We start from the raw sequence: 18,847 nt of genomic DNA on the forward strand, positions 1-18,847 counted from the left end.
CCTTGTGAATCGCAACACCTCTCCATCCCACGGCTGCCGACGATGACGGGATGATGAGGTTGGCTAGGCGGGCAGGCCAAGGGTGAAGTGAAGTGGGAGGCGCATCCGTTAGTGCAGCTGGAGGTCTAGGTTAGCTCATTTGAATCTCACAGGCCACCACGGGGAGAGCAACCATGCAGGCGCATCGACCTCCCCCACCAGGTGTGTTGATTTGAACCTTCATTATTAGTGGAGCTAACCATCTCCAACAACAACAACAAATGTTGTGCATCCATCAGCAACATCCATCAGCACATCGGCCTCCCTCACCAGGTTTAGGTTTCTTGCTGTGTGTGTGGATTTTGAATTGGAAGAATATATGACAGTACTCATTGGGATGCAACAACTGTTAGTTTGTTCATTCAGAGGACTGTCAAGAACCAGTTTGATTTGTGCTATAATGCTCTTGCAAATATTTATAGATGTTAGTGAAAACTGCAGGTGTTGTAGTGTTCAGGAAGGGGCGCAGATACAGCAACGGTCCATCTACAACCGCGTCCACAGCCACAGGGCACCTAATCTCAGGTGACCTCCTGTTTTGACGTCATCCTTCGGTAGCTGCAAGCGTGGTGACCGAGTGTGGAAACAACCTTGGCGTACAGCGGCAGCCATGAGGCTGTACATGCTTGCCCTCGGCAACCGGCTCCTCATTCAGGTTGTTCCTAGACCACTCCACCTTTGAAATGTACAACCTCATGTGCTTTCTAGCTATTCTATTTATATCTAGCCATACATTGGTACAGTTAATTCATAAACATGATTCAATAAGATTTGATCTTTTTTCATGTCTCATGTTCTTAGTTCTTCCCTCTTTGCGTGCAACTTTTTTTACAGGAATTTGGTGTGCCAATAATTTCCTACTTTCTGTAGTTGTAGTTCTTCTCACTGTCAGAGCAGATTAAAATTCAAACTATGATATTAGTGGTGGTTAGCTGATAACTCAATCATAACATGGGGCACACTATCTTCTTTCTTTTCTTCTCTAACAAATTCTTAATATTATCAGAATGTTGCATTGGTTTCTTCTTTCATAATTTGACAAAATAAAATTTCCCCTAATTTCAGTTTGGACAAGCTAAGGTTGCTCTGAATGTTGTTTTGTTCTCACACGTGTGTTCCCCGTCCCACCGGTTATATCAATTTTTTCCTAACATAATGCCTTGGTATATAAACCTACAATATATTAACATTCAGCAAACACTAATTTTTGTCTGCAGCTACGCAATCCAACTACTCGAAGGAACATACAGTTCTAGAAGTAAGAACTGTTGGGCTATTACAGCGCAACTTTGGGATGATGGATGTTCAGGATAGCTATGCAGACCTCCTATATGTAGTTTATAAGGTAAATGTTTTTCCGTCTAATTTACATGAAATGTCTTGTTAACTTGAACTAATAATGAGTAACTAACGAATGCTGCCTGAATGAATCCAGAATGTATTGGAAGCACCAACGTTCAGTTGGAGAGGGAGCTATCTGGAGAAGTCACGAAGAGTGCATCGTCGTGGCGACGGCGAAGGCAGTTTCCGGAGCAGGAAACTGTGCCATCTGTTGAGGCTGTAGACACGGCCATGGCGACCAAGAGGACCTGCGGATGCTGGGGACTACGCATCCAGCCACTCCTTGCGCCACTCGACCAAGGCCGGTGTCGCCGATCACCGTGGTGGAAAAGGATGACCAGAGGAGCCTGTCCAGCGCGCATGAGGAGAGCATGTGGCCATCAATGTCCTCTCATCAGTGGTGCCTGTGCCTCACCTGGAAGCGTGCCGGGAAGCTGGGCTTGCCGTGGGTGTTTGCAGGAAGTATAGGTGGAGGTGGTATAGGTGTCAGTGGTGGCGCGGTGAGAAAGTTGCGGTGGCTGTGGCAGTGTCATGTCACCTCTCGCCTGACTCACTCCCATGGGCTTTTGCATGCATCCCTGCTTAACAGGAAAATGCAAAAGACAAACAACGGCTACTAAAACCTCTACCATTACTGAATCTCATTTGAGGCTTTGAGCACGTGTTTCTCTGTTTCCCAGATGGTACCGGATATTGCATTTGACTCTCTGCACTATAGCTGTTCTGGATTTTGGCTGTGGAGTAGCAATTTTTGGGGCATACTTTCATTTTATGAAGGAAAGTTTTGGATATAATTTTATTTTATGAAGGAAATTTTGGGACATACTTACTTTGACGTGATGTGTTACATAGTTTCCACCTGATTACTTTTCTATATAATCCACTTAATTACTATTATCATAATTTATTTATTTTTAAGATGGAATCCTGCTCCTGGAGGTTAATAAAATGCATGTAAAGATATTGCTCCTTAATACTATCTGGTAAATTTGTTCCTTTAGGGCTATGTTATTTTTCACATCATGAATCCATAATTGTTTGATTTAGCCAGAGTAATGTTTTCTTCTCTAATAATTTTTTTATAGCATTGCTTATATCAGGTCGAGAAGCCTCTCATAATGACATATTGCATTTGTTTTTACAGATAAACTTATTTTTAAGGGATGGAGGACCTCACAACCCAACCATGTTGGGAGCCTGTGAAGAAACAGCATGTACGTTGCTATTGGAGGAAGCCTTTAAATAACTCATACTACATGAGTTGTGATCCTGGGTCAAACCTCCACTTTGTGACACTGATGACAATTCCAGATATTGTCTGGTATTTTTAACCCCACCTGACCTGATTTTATTAGTTATAGGCCTCAATTTGTTCTCAACATTTGCTTTATACTAAATTCAGAAAGATGATCTTTACATATAATAAAAACTGTGCATACTTTTTTAGCTTTGTGCTGAACATTTGCATGGTTATGCAACTGTCTCTTGCAAATTAGTTTCATCATTTTTTCGTGAGTTTTGATTTATGTTTTGCTGGTTATTGATGCGTGAATGCATGATATGTAACTGGCTTCTGCTTTGCAAGGCTGTGAAATACATGGGTTGATCTGACGCAAGCAACTTTGTCAACGCACTATTTTCTAAAACGAGTAATCTTGTTACTACCTCCCATTATTGTGTGCAGATCATGCTATGTTTACGGACCTCTAGCTTACATGGCTGGCTCTCTATTGCAGTTTCATTTCAGATGCAACCTTCAACTAGAGGTTTATGTTTCCTAATGGTCGATTTCTTCTTTGTGGATTTTTCTTTTGATTATGTTCACAAGAAGGTGTGCAATTGTCTGTATTATCTGCCAAGTTTCATGGAAAACCTTTTGTATGGCAGATTTTTGTTTTTGAAGGTGAACTTTGTATGACTATTTTATGGTACAGATACTGAATCCCCCCACCCCCCCTCCAATTTTCCTTTTTTGTGAATTACGATCTTGAAGTGCAGGTTTTTAGTTGACAAAATAGACATGGAAAAAAGTAAGGCAAACATCTCTGAGAAATAATCATCTATATAATAAAACATGTCCATTGTCCTGTAGCTATGAAAAATTGGTTGTACAACATGTCTTTTTATGGTGAGGGCGTGAAAGAGGATAAGTGGCATAGTGATATCTGTGTCATGCGGTGGCCAAGATCATCGCCCTAGGATTGGCCACATTCGGAGGCATTGCGATCACAGTGGACACCCTCGGTACGGGCGTTTAGGAGGATAAGCGGTGATACGGGTTGGGCACTGTATTAAACAGAGGACCTAGACCTATCGTGGGCCTTAAAGTGTCGCTTATTGGAGTAGGGGTGTACAGTTTTTTCTCCCGTTGCAACGTACGGGCATGTTTCCTAGTATATATAAAATGCATGGAAAAATATATTTGAATATATATTTCCTTCCTAGAATCGTATTGGGCAAGATCCAACTTGGTTCTTACCTCATTAGAATCCAGATTGTTCTTGTCCCCCCCCCCCCCCCCCCCGCGACCTCCTCTCCCCCGTGCAGCGGTGCCGCGCCGCACCAGGGCCAACCTGCCGGGCCTCCTTCTACCCCCAGCGAACGACCCTCCCACCGCCGCCGCAGCGGTGGCGGCGGCAACCTTCCTCGGCCGGTGATCGGATTTGGGTGGCGGCGACCCACTCCGGCCGATTCAAGGGCGGTGGCGCAGGCCAGCGGCAACCAGGGTTGTCGTGCTGGCGGCAGCGACGAAGAGATCACGTCGGCTGCTAGGGTGCCCGATCTGGATCCCATTCGGATTTGGGTGGTGGTTCTTCGAGCCGTCATGCGCACCCTTTGTTCCGGCGCGGCAACCGGCCTCTGGACTAGGCCCGCGACACGAGGACGTCGGGGGCACCGGCCCTGGGCGTGGAGATGGTGTCCATCTTCTTCGCCGGAGGTGGTCAGCTAGATGGTTGTGGATTCTCGCATCCAGACCTGGCGTTGAGTGGGGAGACGAGGCTGCCGGCGAAAACCGTGCTATGACTCGGGTCATGGCTATTAACGCTAGGTTTAGATAATAACTTTAGGTCAACTGCTCTACCTCTCAGGGTGGCGTTGTATTCATATATATAACAAGGTTACATGTACAGGTACGAGTTGTATTCAGAGTACAAGTCATATACGGAGTCTAATACCCTCCCTTAATCTCAACCGTGTTACGCAAGTTGAGATTGCGCCGACAATCTTCAAACAAAGGTAACGACAATAGCTTGGTGAAGATATCCGCAAGTTGATCTTTAGAGGAGATGAACTTGATCTGAAGTAGCTTCTATGTAACACGTTCTCTGACAAAGTGGTTGTCAACTTCGATGTGTTTTGTTCGTGCATGAAATACCGGATTGGAAGATAGGTATGTAGCACCAATGTTATCACACCAAAGAACAGGTTGCTATTGTTGAGGCACTCTGAACTCACGAAGCAAAGACTGTATCCAAATAAGTTCTGCGGTCGCATTGGCTATAGCCTTGTACTCAGCCTCTGTACTGCTGCAAGATACTGTGGCTTGCTTGCGAGCACTCCAGGCGATCAAGTTAGGACCAAAAAATACCGCATATCCCCCCGTGGATCGCCGATCATCAGGATTGCCTGCCCAGTCTGCATCTGAAAAAGCCGAAAGAACACCAGAGGGAGAAGAACGAAGATGTAATCCATAAGAGGCAGTCAGGCGAACATAACAAAGAATGCGCTTGACAGCAGAGCGATGCGAATCTCGAGGTGCATGCAGGTACTGGCAAACACGATTAACCACAAAGGCAATATCTGGTTTGGTGATAGTGAGATACTGCAGGCCACCAACAAGACTACGGTCACTACAAGAAATATGTCAACATGTGACCACCACTATTGGTCACTGAATGGTCACAAATTTCCATTTGTGACCTTTTTGTGACCAAAAACATAAGGTCAAAAGCTGGCCGTCATAAACTGACTATAGCGACCTTTCTTCTGGAATGGTCGAAGACGTTTATGACCAAAATACGTCTACTGTGGCGTTTTGGTCACTAGCAACCTCCCCAGGCCACGTAGGCATCCAGCGTGGCAATTTGACGTGGCACAAGATTCAGCCCGGTCCAATTCGATTTTCTACATGGGCCTAGCCCAACAATTCGGCCTTTTTAATGTATATTTTTCCTATTAATTTTTGCTAGCTACATGGGCCTGGCCCAGCAATTCAGCCTTTTTATTTCTAGATGCGGCCTTTTACAGCGTATGATCTTTTATTTTTTGCCATTTTATTTTCCACTGTTTTACATTTGTCCCAAATATCATAATATCATACACTGGTCCCACGCGTCAGAAATTTCAAATGTGCTCAAATTATTTTGATAAGTGGGTTGCATGAGTCATGTTTCCATTGCACACATTTTCAAATCACATACATAATTACTATTTCATATGAAACAGAAATTGTAGTTCTGAAACATACATGAAATTCAAAGAGAAAATACATTAAATCACATACATAATTACTATTTCATTCACAAATAGATAGAAGATACATTAAATTCCCAGATAACCCTTCCCCTACTGCTGCTACTTCTGATGTACAAAAGCAGGATCATCAGGTTTTACCAAACGCCAACACTCTCCTACTCCTTGTGCTCACCCTTCTGATGTACAGACACCTTTTAGATGAATTTGTCTGCAGAAAACATCAAAGAATCTAGTAAAAAAACTGGAATCATCAGGTTCTAACAGACTGAAAGCAACACTGAAATATATTTAGATCAGGGTAAAAACAATAAACCAACAGGAAATACAGAGTTAAAAAGCATTGGAAATACACAAGAAAATAAGGGCGTTAATGTAGCTGCAATTTACAATGTCAGAAGACTAGGAAATTAGAGATAAAGCATGGAGTATGATAAATGTGGGACTTTACATTGTAATAGAAATTGAGGATATACGGTGAAAAAATAGAGGAATTCCACTGTAAATACCTGCAGTTTATACAATGTATAAAATGGGTTATTTACAGTGTAACTCCCTAAAAAAATCTTAGGTATTCCACTGTAATACCTACAAGTTTTACAGTGACTATGCAGTAAATTACACTGTAAAACTGGGCGATATTACAGTAAAATGAAACTGAAAAAGCACACTATAGGAATGACAACAATGAAGTAGGCACAAAGACAACATTTTAGACACATCAGAGAAAATTCACTGAATAATAAGTCAGCACTCTTAAGAAACCATTTTAAACGACCAATGATCCACCACTCATGATGTAATGGGTCTACTTCCAAGTGGACGCATGATTCACTTGGTGTATTGTTGCAGAAGTGAAGAAAACAAACCCATGGTGGATGACCGACAGTTGGCACTTGATGTGCGCACCCACCCTAGCTGAACAATCCAGCTCAATCGGGTCTACTAGAACAGAAGGAAAAACTAACACTGTAAATCTACGGAGGATCACCAACAACATCCCACACTTGGATGCACACCCAGCAAGCAGATAGACAGCAACAAATGGACATTCTATATGAGAACAAAACAACATTGATCAAGCAGATGTTACGAGGATAGATATGTGACTGCTACAGATGAGTGAATTATCAAAAAAAGGAAGAGCTACAGATATGCATCTGCCTGCCAAATACACAAGACTAGTGCAGCTAAAGGATGATGGGAAATTTGCATCTAATGCTACCAATTAATTTCAGTGCATGACAAGACAAAAAGCATGGCATCAACAACATCATCAACAGCATACTACCATCGTAAATAGCAGCACAATAGCAACAGTAGGTAGTAGAAGTAGAAGAGTGAGGGCGCTATCGTGCACAGGGGCACGACCAGGAGTCGGGGAGGACGGGGCCGGAGTAGGTGAAGAGGCCATCATCCTCCTTGTGGTGCATGTCGGCCGTTGTGACGGCCTTGACTTGCTGGCCATCGCCTGATTTTGCTCCCTCACCCGCTGCTCCGCCTGCAGGAATATATACCAATAAAATGAGAACCAACAGAGCACAATTCTGCAGGTATATACCAATAAAATGAGGTGAAATGAGAATCAACGGCACAATGTCCAAAAAAGGCCAGCAGGATGAAGCTATAGCCAGCTAGCTATGCACCATAGGTGTTTGTACAGCCAGGTCAGAAGAATAACACGGCTAACATAAGGAGCGACACAACAGTTGTTGTGCTACCACAGAAAAATTGGGATTCAAACCTACTGTAACTATCACTCCATCCATCCATTATTTAAACTACCAAAACGTCTTTATATTGAGAAACATAGGTACTGGTTGCATATATAGACTAGTAGCAGTACTATGTGTGGCAGTTTTAACAAGTCAAATAATTTTACTGTAGACAAGTTGCATATATAGACTAGTAGTAGTACTGTAATCTAACAGTGGCTAAAGCATACAAGAAACATATTGCAGTGTACTCTAGCCCAAAGGAATTCCCACCCATGCCTTGTTTCAGATTAGAAACTTTCTTACAACTGAATTCCAGATACAATTGGTTTAAGCTCCATGTGTACTAATTAAGAAGGAGGCGACAAGTAGCCATTGCATGTGATGGCAGGCAGACAGGAAATGGTTAGGAAGAAGAGGAGCAGTGGAGCACTGACTGATCCATTGGAGGCCCTGGTCTTGTCCTTCTTGAAGACGACTCCGAATCCCCGATGCACTCGCCGTCGACCACACTGGAGGCACTGACTGAATACAAACAAGAACATAAGACAAATAGTACATATATTAGTAAGATAAGTAGCTGTAACATAACAGGAACTGGAACGAACAGTGAGCCATATGCCTGGACCCTGAACCTTGAAGAAAGCAGTACAAAATAACTGAATACTGATCCTAGAATGCACAAGGTGGTTACTGATCCTAGTGTTAACTGATAATTTCTCAATAAAGTTTCTGTACAACAGCACAAGGTGGTTAACACAAAGGGGAAACAAAGAATTAACATGGCAGCAGAGCAAACCAATACAGCTTGCAACTAATAAGCACATGATATTGCTTGGCAAATCAATTAAGCTCTGGTTAATTATTAAGCGGTGAGAATTTCTTATTTGCACGTTCATGTTGATAAGCAAGTTCTAGTGTTCTACTGAACAATGACATGTCATTCGCTACGCATCTATACGTGAGACAAAAGTTGAAGGCAGGAAGCATGATGGATGGATGTATATGCGTACCTGAATCCAGGGGAAATGCCGGAAGGAGACGGAGGGCGTGACAGCAGTGTTCATGTGCGCGCCGGAGATGTGGCCGGTGGCGTAGATCACTGCGGTGATAATGAGGCCGCCGACGAAGGAGTGGCCGAGCTGGGATTCGCGCGTCACATCGGCGCCATAGATGGACGCCGCCCCGCACATCACGAACACCAGCAGGAACGTCGCCACCACCTCCAATATCACCTGCACACACGCAAGAACCCCTCAGACTGGATACTCGAACTTGTATCTTTGAAACCTATTAATCAACTTCAATTTGCAATTTTAACACTATGCACGCGTCGACCAGAGGACGACCGGCGAGGTCCCCAAACGGAAGAGGAGCGACGGGAGAGGGAGGCGCCCAGGCACGTACCTTGGTGCTCTGCTGCCACTACTATCGCGCTCGATCTGCTGCATAGCCGGGGCTGGGGGAGAAGGGGGCGGACGATCTGGTCGAAGGGGGCGGCTGATCTGGTCTGAGGGGAGGATGGAGCGGAAGGGACGGGGTCGCGGTGGTGTGCTAGGAGCCGCAGATTGCCGCCGGAAGTCGCCGGGATCGGCCGCCATAGGTGGCGGCGGCGAGGAGTCGTGGGGAGAGAGAGATGGGGTTCGCGAGAGGATGGGGGTGTCACGGGAGGTAGGGGAGACCGGAGACAGGCAATCAGGTCGCCGGTGGAGCAAGGTGGCTGCCAGATCGGCGGCAGTGGGAATCACGGAATGAGGGGCGGCCTCGATCAGATCTGGGGGAAGGGTGGGTTGGGGAGTTGGGGGAGGAGAGGGAGCGTGAGAAGGTGGAGAAGGGAGCGAGGGGCTGGCGGGGAGGGTGCGGCGTCGCGAGAAAGAAGACGGCGGGGAGGAAGGGGACGGGATCGAGAGGAGCTCCACCGGATCGAGAAGGGCGCGATGGAGGAGAAGAGAGCGAGGGGAAGAAAGGAGGCGGGGGGTGGATGGAAAATGACCACAGAGCTAGGGTTTCGGGGTTAGTGTGGAAGGGCTGAGGACTACCGTTGGATCCCCGAGTATCCGACGGTGTCTGATGCACGATCCGCGTGAGATGTCCACGGACCAATCAGAAAGTAGTACCACGTTATGACCATTTAAATTGGTCGTGGTTGACTAAAAATAGCGTGTTAAAATCATATCAACTATTTTATGACCTGAAAAATTCAAAAAGGAAATGGAAAACCTTCTCATTGTGTCACCAAATGTGAATAAGTTTTTAGGAAAAATAACAAACATGAAATAAGATAAATATCTTTAAAAATGTGTCGTGAGAAATGAGTTTTTTGGCAAAAAAAACATTTTCCATTTTCCGAGTGTCCAAAATGAGTTTTTTTGTAAAGGACCTACCATATATTTGTTTCAAAATTGTACCAAATCAATTTTATAAAATACTAGGACATATTTAATGCACAATTGACTAAATGGTCGGGTGTCAAAAGTTTTGAGCCACCTCTCGTGAAAAAGACAAATTTCCGCCGATTTAGTAGGAAGCGGGTCAAATTTGAACTGCAGCTGCCTCATAGTTTGCTCTTTATTTTTTCCAAAAATCATTTCTAGATACATAAGTATCTATTTAATCACAGAAATATCAAAAGTTTTCCAAGATTCAACCACTAGCTAGGAACGGTCATTCCCGCCGTTTTGACCGCATTTTGAAACGGGCATAAAAAATTCAAAAAAAATCAAAAAATTGGGAAACCTTCGCATTGTGTCATGATATGTGGCCAAGTTCCCAGGAAAAATAATAAACTTGTAATACTGCAATTATTTTAAAAAGTGTTATTAGAAACGAGCTATCACGTGTGGAGATCAATGGCTTTCAAGCCAAATGATCAATCTTATGGCCACATTCATGGCATAGTTTGTTCAAATAATCTCATATTGTGCACAAGCGTGCATATTGGAATGGCAAACAATGTTGCCAAAGGAAGTTTTTTTTTCTTTGGACGAAAGAACCATTTTCCATTTTTCGAGTGCCCAAAAGGAGGTTTTTTGTGAAGGACCTCCCAAATAATTGTTGCAAATTGGACCAAATCATTTTTCTAAAATACTAGTCCATATTTAATGCACAATTGGTCAAATGGTTGGGTGTAAAAAGTTTTTATCCACCTCTGGTGAAAAAGACAAATTCCCGCCGATTCAGTTGGAAGCGGGTCAAATTTGAACTGTAGCAACCTCGTAGTTTGCTCTTTATTTTTTCCAAAAATCATTTCTAGGTACATAAGCATCTATTTAATCAGAGAAACACCAAAAAAAATTCCAAGATTCAACCACTAGCTAGGAACGGTCATTCCCGTCGTTTTGACCGCATTTTGAAACGGGCATAAAAATTAAAAAAATTAAAAAATTGGGAAACCTTCGCATTGTGTCATGATATGTGGCCAAGTTCCCAGAAAAAATAATAAACTTGTAATACGGCAATTATTTTAAAAAGTGTTATCATAAACGAGCTATCACGTGTGGAGATCAATGGCTTTCAAGCCAAATGATCAATCTTATGGCCACATTCATGGCATAGTTTGTTCAAATGATCTCATATTGTGCACAAGGGTGCATATTGGAATGGCAAACAATGTTGCCTAAGAAAGTTTTCTTTTTCTTTGGACGAAAGAACCATTTTCCATTTTTCGAGTGCCCAAAAGGAGGTTTTTTTATGAAGGACCTCCCAAATAATTGTTGCAAAATTGGACTAAATCATTTTTATAAAATACTAGTCCATATTTAATGCACAATTGACCAAATGGTTGGGTGTAAAAAGTTTTTATCCACCTCTGGTGAAAAAGACAAATTCCCGCCGATTCAGTTGGAAGCGGGTCAAATTTGAACTGTAGCTACCTCGTAGTTTGCTCTTTATTTTTTCCAAAAATCATTTCTAGGTACATAAGTATCTATTTAATCAGAGAAACACCAAAAATTCCAAGATTCAACCACTAGCTAGGAGCGGTCATTCCCGTCGTTTTGACCGCATTTTGAAACGGGCATAAAAAATTCAAAAAAAATCAAAAAATTGGGAAACCTTCGCATTGTGTCATTATATGTGGCCAACTTCCCACGAAAAATAACAAACTTGTAATACCGCAATTATTTTAAAAAAGTGTTCTCAGAAACGAGCTATCACGTGTGGAGATCAATGGCTTTCAAGCCAAATGATCAATCTTATGGCCACATTCATGGCATAGTTTGTTCAAATGATCTCATATTGTGCACAAGGGTGCATATTGGAATGGCAAACAATGTTGCCTAAAGAAGTTTTCATTTTCGTTGGACGAAAAAACCATTTTCCATTTTTCGAGTGCCCGAAAGGAGGTTTTTTTGTGAAGGAACTACCAAATAATTGTTGCAAAATTGGACCAAATCATTTTTATAAAATACTAGGCCATATTTAATGCAAAATTGATAAAATGGTTGGGTGTAAAAATTTTTTATCCACCTCTCGTGAAAAAGACTCATTTCCGCCGATTCAGCTGGAAGCGGGTCAAATTTGAACTGTAGCTGCCTCATCGTTTGCTATTTATTTTTTCCAAAAATCATTTATAGTTACATAAGGACCTATTTAATCATAAATACATGGTTTGGTGGCGATACGTCGAGGTTTGGGCGGTGGCCGAGGGCCCCAACTCTAGAGCGCATAAACTCGCATGCCCGTCGCGTGGTCACCGCGTGACCGTAATGTTGCCATGTGTTCTGGGTGGCCTAGGCATGTCTAGTGGGTTGGGCACTCCCCAGGTTGGTGCTAGGAAGAAAACTACAACATAAGATTCTCACGAGGAGACCGATCGATGCTCAAATATGAATTAGCGGCCAAGTGTTTGATTAGCGGTACGGGAAATGCACATGGCCAATGGGCGTGAGTTTTGGCTAAGGATGATCATCTACTAAGGAGAATGTCTTCACAAATTTTTAGCTCAAAATGAGGATCCTAGGTGGTACTTGCTTTGCAAAGTACCACGCTGGAAAACAATATGAATGTTGAAGCTGGGCTCAAAATAATGAATGGAGTGAGCTGAAATTTTGTGGAGGATGGTTATTTGGGCATAGGAAAGCATTGTAGAAAATTGATACCATTTGGACATGCCAAAGTAGTACTTCCTTCACAATGCTCTTCTATGGACAGAAACTTGGGAAAACTAGTGAGAGAGATTGGATGAATGAAATGAGCTCAAAATTGGTGTAGGTAAGTTACTTAGGTATGGTCATGCGCTGGTAAATTTTCAGATCATTTGGGTAAGACTAGCTAGTACTTACTTCACAAAGCTTCTCTCGAGGTAGAAACTTTGGAAATTTCCCGAGAAAGATTTACTAGGAAAATTGAGATGAATATTATCATGTGGAAATTATTTGGGTATGGAAGAGTGCTCGAAAAGTTTGAGGGTAATAGGGGGGGTCTATATAACACTTGCTTTGCAACGTGCCAATTTGGCCATAAAATATAAATTGAACCTGGGCTCACATAGATGATTTGACCGAGCTGCAATTTGGAGGAGGGTGATAATTTGGGCATATGAAGGAACTGTATAAATTTCATGTCATTTAGAGATATAAAAAAGGTACTTCCTTCACAATGCTTCTAGGTGGACAAAAACTTTGGAAATTTGCCGAGGGAGATTTGCTAGGCAAATGGAGCTGAATTTTGTCATGCGGTAATGATTTGGATAGGAAAGAGTGCCCAAAAATTCCGAGGGCAATCAAGAATATATAAATAGCACTTCCTTCATAAAGTGTTGTTGTGAACAGAATAGGAAAATGAATATTGTTGAATTAGTTTTGAACTAGGCAAGGAAGGATTTTTACATATTTGATGAAGATATGCCCCAAAGAATTTATGAGATTTTTTTGGGAATTTTGGGAATGTTAGAAATATAGGTTGCTTCACAACCTAGGGCAAAAACTGCCACATGGACATGACACATAGGCAAAACTGATGAGATGGCGCCTAGTCATCACAACCCACCACAATCTACAAGGCTATGACCATCTATATTGGTCATTAACAACTAGAAATAAGGCAGCGGACTAGCACTGTTTGCTTTGTGACCATTTCATGTAAGGAAATTACGACCTTTCTGACCAAAATGGTCGCAATGGTTTAGGGTTTGGAGCCCCCTGAACAGCTTTTGACCAATTGGTCTAAAATGGTCATAAATTTATGACCAATTCTTCGAGGGTCACTGACAGAAGGTCATAAGTTGACATATTTCTTGTGGTGGGTACTCAGTAACATCATCAGGAGATAGAGGATCACCATCAATAGCAGAAATCTTGTCAGTAGCAGACATGGGTGTGGAGGAGGGGTTGCATTTGAGCATACTAGCACGACGCAAGAGATCCAAGGAATACTTCTTCTGAGATAAGTAGAGTCCATCAGAAGTGCGAGCAACCTCCAAACCCAGAAAAAAAATGAAGCTTGCCAAGGTCCTTAATAGCAAAGTCAGAACGAAGAGCTGACAAAAGACGATTGGCAGCAGGCACTGAGGAACTGATAAGAATGATATCATCAACATAGACTAGAAGATACATAGTGACATTTGAACGCTGGAAAAGAAACAGTGATGTATCTGCCGTTGAGGGAACAAAACCATGAACACGGAGAGCACTGGCAAGACGCGCATGCCAAGCACGAGGAGCCTGCTTCAGACCATATAGAGCTTTGTCCAAGCGACAAAGATGATGAGGATGATCTGGATCAATAAAACCTGGTGGCTGCCTCATGTAAACTTCCTCCTCTAATACACCATGAAGAAATGCATTCTGGACATTCAACTGTCGGAGAGACCAGCCACGAGTAACCGCCAAAGATAGCAAGAGGCAAATGGTGGTGGGCTTGGCAATTGGACTGAAAGTACCCTCGTAATCAAGACCATAGCGTTGTTTGAAACCTTTTGCAATCAGACGGGCCTTGTAGCGCTCAATAGAGCCATCAGAATGCTTCTTCACTTTAAACACTCATTTAGAGTCAATGATATTAACACCTGGACGAGCAGGAACCAAACGCTATGTTTTATTATGAAGGAGAACTTGATACTCTTGTTCCATAGCAGTCCGCCAGTGTGGAATACTCATAGCAGCCTAATAATGACGAGGTTCAGATGTGGGATCCGAGACAGCATGAGCCATACACGCTGCTAACCAAGCAACTGTGCCATCAGTACGTTCCTTGGGACGGACTATGCCACTCCGACCGCGAGTATGAGGTCTCGAGACCACATGAGCGGGAGCAGGCGGTGGCAATGTTGCGCGAACAGGAGGTGAAGCAGTACGTGGTGGTGACGGTGCTGAAATCGCCTGTGTAGATTGCCCAGTAGACGAGGATGGCGCGGTCCGGACGGACAAGGGCGGACCATCAGTCGACAGCTCCACAGGGGAAGGAGCCCCAGCTGGCGAAGTTGACCCAGATGCGGGCGGGCGAGCTGGCGAAGACGGGCCAGGCGAGGATGGCCCGGCTGGCAAAGAACGCCGCGCCAGTGTGGGCGATTCAGGCCGCACAAGCGCAGCCGACCCAGACGAGGGGCTCTCAGCTGGGAACGCCGTGGACACATTTGTCCCATCTGCATGGATGGGATTACGTGCATGCACATGCATGTTGCTCGTAGGACCATTTGGAGTGTTCGAATCGTCCAGCAGCTCAAGGCGGGCACCGCGACCAGCACCTGCACCATGGTTAGGCAACAAAATAGGCGAGTATGCAATATCTTCAAATTAGTCAGACGAAAAATTGGTGGGACGCAAGGATTGTGGAATGTCAGATGTTGTCGGAAGGTTGGAAAACGGAAAAGAGTTATCGTCAAAGATAACATCACGAGAGATGTAGACTCTGTTAGAGGGGACATGAAGACACTTGCATCCTTTATGAAGTGAACTATAGCTAAGAAAAACACACTTTTTCAAGCGGAACTCAAGTTTACGACTATTATATGGGCGAAGATGCGGCCAACAAGCGCACCCAAGCACTTTAAGAAAAGTGTAATCTGGCACTTCATTAAGAAGGACTTCCAGAGGAGTTTTCAAATTAGGCATGCGATTAATAAGAAAACAGTCAGTAAAGAAGGCATCACTCCAAAATCAAAAAGGAACTGAAGCATGAGCTAACAAGGTTAAGCCAGTTTCAACAACATGACGGTGTTTTCTTTCAGCAGTACCGTTTTGCTGATGTGTATGAGGGCAAGACACACGATGAGAAATCCCGAGCTGCTGAAAAAAGGTGTTGAGGTTGCGGTATTCGCCCCCCCCCCCCCCCCCCCCAGTCCGGCCGAACATGAATAATTTTATGCTTGAGAAGACGTTCAACATGCGACTAGAATTTAATGAAGATATCAAACACATCAGATTTCCGCTTAAGAAGATAAAGCCATGTAAAGCGACTATAAGCATCAGTGAAACTAACATAATAATTATGACCACTAACAGAAGTTTGGGCAGGGCCCCATACATCAGAAAACACAATCTCTAGAGGACTGTTGACAACTCGACTCGACGAAGAAAACGGAAGTTGATGACTCTTGCCCTGTTGACAGGCATCACACACTGCTATTTCTTTATTATTACTAGACACCACAGGAAGTTCATGACGATGAAGAACATGACGCACTATCGGAATAGCTGGATGCTGAAGACGTGAATGCCACTGAGACGACGAAACACGAACTCCACTGAAGACTTGAGAAATGTGTGGCACACCCAGAGAGTAAAGACCGCCGCGATAGTGACCTCTAAGGAGTACGTCCCGTGTGGCTCGGTCCTTACTAATAAAATCGGATGGGTGAAATTCAACAGAGACATTATTATCATAAGTAAGACGAGGGACAGACAAAAGATTACGGGTGACAGATGGAACCCGTAGGACATTAGAGAGGTTAAGTTAGCGAGATTTAGACGTTGGAATAGATGATTGACCAATATGAGAGATATGCATACCTGACCCGTTTGCTGTATGAACCATGTCATGGCCCTGGTAAGGCTCATATGTACCAAGCTTGCTGAGGTCGCTCGTCAGATGGTCCGTAGCACCGGTTTCCATGTACCAGCTAGGATCAACCGGGTAGGAAGGGGTGTGCCCTTGTGTCGCCATGGCTGCTTGACGCTCATTATTGCGTCCATCGTTACCGATGCCAAGGAAGTCCTGCTTGAAGCGTTTATGGCAGCGGGAGGCGAGGTGACCCGGGATACCGCACAGCTGGCAAGGAGGGCGGTTGCCCTGGTTACCACACACCAGGTAGCCTGAGCGAGAGGAGACCCCTTGGCGACCACCATTGGCGCCATTGGCAGCCGTCGTTTGCTGAGATGGTGTAGAGAGTAGGGGTGGCTTGCCGGTGGAGCGGTTGTTGGAGCGAGCACCAGAATTGGGGCGAGAGCCACCCCGGGACACCGCATTGGAAGAGGAATTGTCGTGGTAGACCTCTGCAGCCCAGCGGGTCTCGATGCGTTGCTCAATCCCAAGAAGACGAGCATAGAGATCGCGAGGAGCGATTGCTGGCTCACGACCATGCACCGCCTCAACAAGAGAATCATAGTCACTGTCAAGACCGTTGAGAACATACGAGGTAAATTCCTCATCGCTGAGTGGTTTGCCGATGGAAGTAAGCATGTCAGCGAGAGCCTTGATCTTGTTGAAGTAGACCGAGGCAGAAAGGTCGCGTTTGTTCAAGTCCTAAAGTTGGCCACGAATCGCCATAGAGCATGCCGTGGACTAAGACGCAAAACTCCCATCAAGAATAGACCACGCGTCCTGCAACATGGTGGTAAAGAGAACCATGCTGGAGACAGCGTCAGTGAGAGAAGCCCGGATAGCGGAGAGGATCGCTTGATCCTGAGCGACCCAGACACGATACGCCGGGTTGAGCACTCTGATAGGAGCGTCGGCGGCCGTTGTCTGTGAAAGGAACTGTGCGGGGCACGACAGTGTCCCATCCACGAAACCCTCGAGATAATGGCTGCGAAGGAGCGGCAGGAGCTGCGCACGCCAGTAGAGGTAATTATCAGCAGACAGCTTGACGGTGAGGAGATGACCGAAGTGAAACGGCGGCGGCAGTGGCGCCTCGACCACTGGCTGCATGGAGACGTCAAGGGTAGCCGAGGCAGTAGGAGGTAGATGGGAAATCGGGGATCCGTCAGCTGCGGTCGAGGGAACAAGGGCCGACGATGCCCCGTTGTTGATGTAGGTCGAAGTAGCAGGAGCAGTTGTGTTGGAGTAGACGCCATGCATGCCCATCATCTGCTGATGGAAGTACGTGGGTGCAGCCATTGGTGCCTGGGCGATGTAGCCCGACAATGGCTGGGTGAAGTAGCCCGGCGGTCCGTGCTGCACGCCGGGGAAGAGAGCCGGTGCGCCCGGCTGAAGGCGGGTGAAGACCGAGCCGGCCGCCATGGTGCCGATGGGAAAGGCAGGCAGTGACGGGCTAGTACCGACGTGAGAAACCCCAGCGAGGAGAGATGACAACGTGGATGGTAGGGTGAAGGCTGCGGAGGAGGTATAAGATGAGGTAGCGAACGACATGGCAGCGGCTCCGACAACGACGGCGGCGGCTGCTGCGAGATGCGGAAGCTGCGGCTTAGGAAAACCTAGTCTGATACCATATTAACGCTAGGTTTAGATAATAACTTTAGGTCAACTACTCTACCTCTCAGGGTGGCGTTGTATTCATATATATAACAAGGTTACATGTACAGGTACGAGTTGTATTCAGAGTACAAGTCATATACGGAGTCTAATAATGGCGGGCGACGGCGGCATGTTCGCGTCGTTATCTTGTTGAAGACATCGCCACCGCAGCTTCTGTTGACTTGCTTGCGCTGCTCCGGGTGAAAACCTAGACCCGGAGTTTCTGGATCGGACGATGGCGGTGCTTTTGGCGTCGTTTTCCCTTTTGGGGGCATTGTTTTTGAGCAGCGGCTGGATGTCGGACCAAAGGATGGATTCTTTGGTGGAGGGATGCGTCATCTCACTCATTGATGGCGGCGGGTCTCGGCGGCATGGCGGTGTGATGACTCGACGTCCGATGCGCGGAGATGGACTCGCGCAGGAGGGTGACGCGGTTTGACGTCGTGGTGGCGTCGACGACAGCTAGACCGGGCAAGGTAGATGCAACAATACAACTCTGAAGATGGATTGGTGGCAGGTGGCTGCGGCGGCCTCATACCCGGCAGGCGTCCTGGTTGAGGAGTGCTCCGGACCGGTGAGTGACCCATACCCGGCAGACGTCCTGGATGGGACCTCCGGTTTTAGTTGTTAGGTTTGACTGCGAGGTC

This window comes from Triticum urartu, chromosome 3 (genome assembly GCF_003073215.2).
Source record: "Triticum urartu cultivar G1812 chromosome 3, Tu2.1, whole genome shotgun sequence".
Taxonomy (NCBI): Eukaryota; Viridiplantae; Streptophyta; class Magnoliopsida; order Poales; family Poaceae; genus Triticum; species Triticum urartu.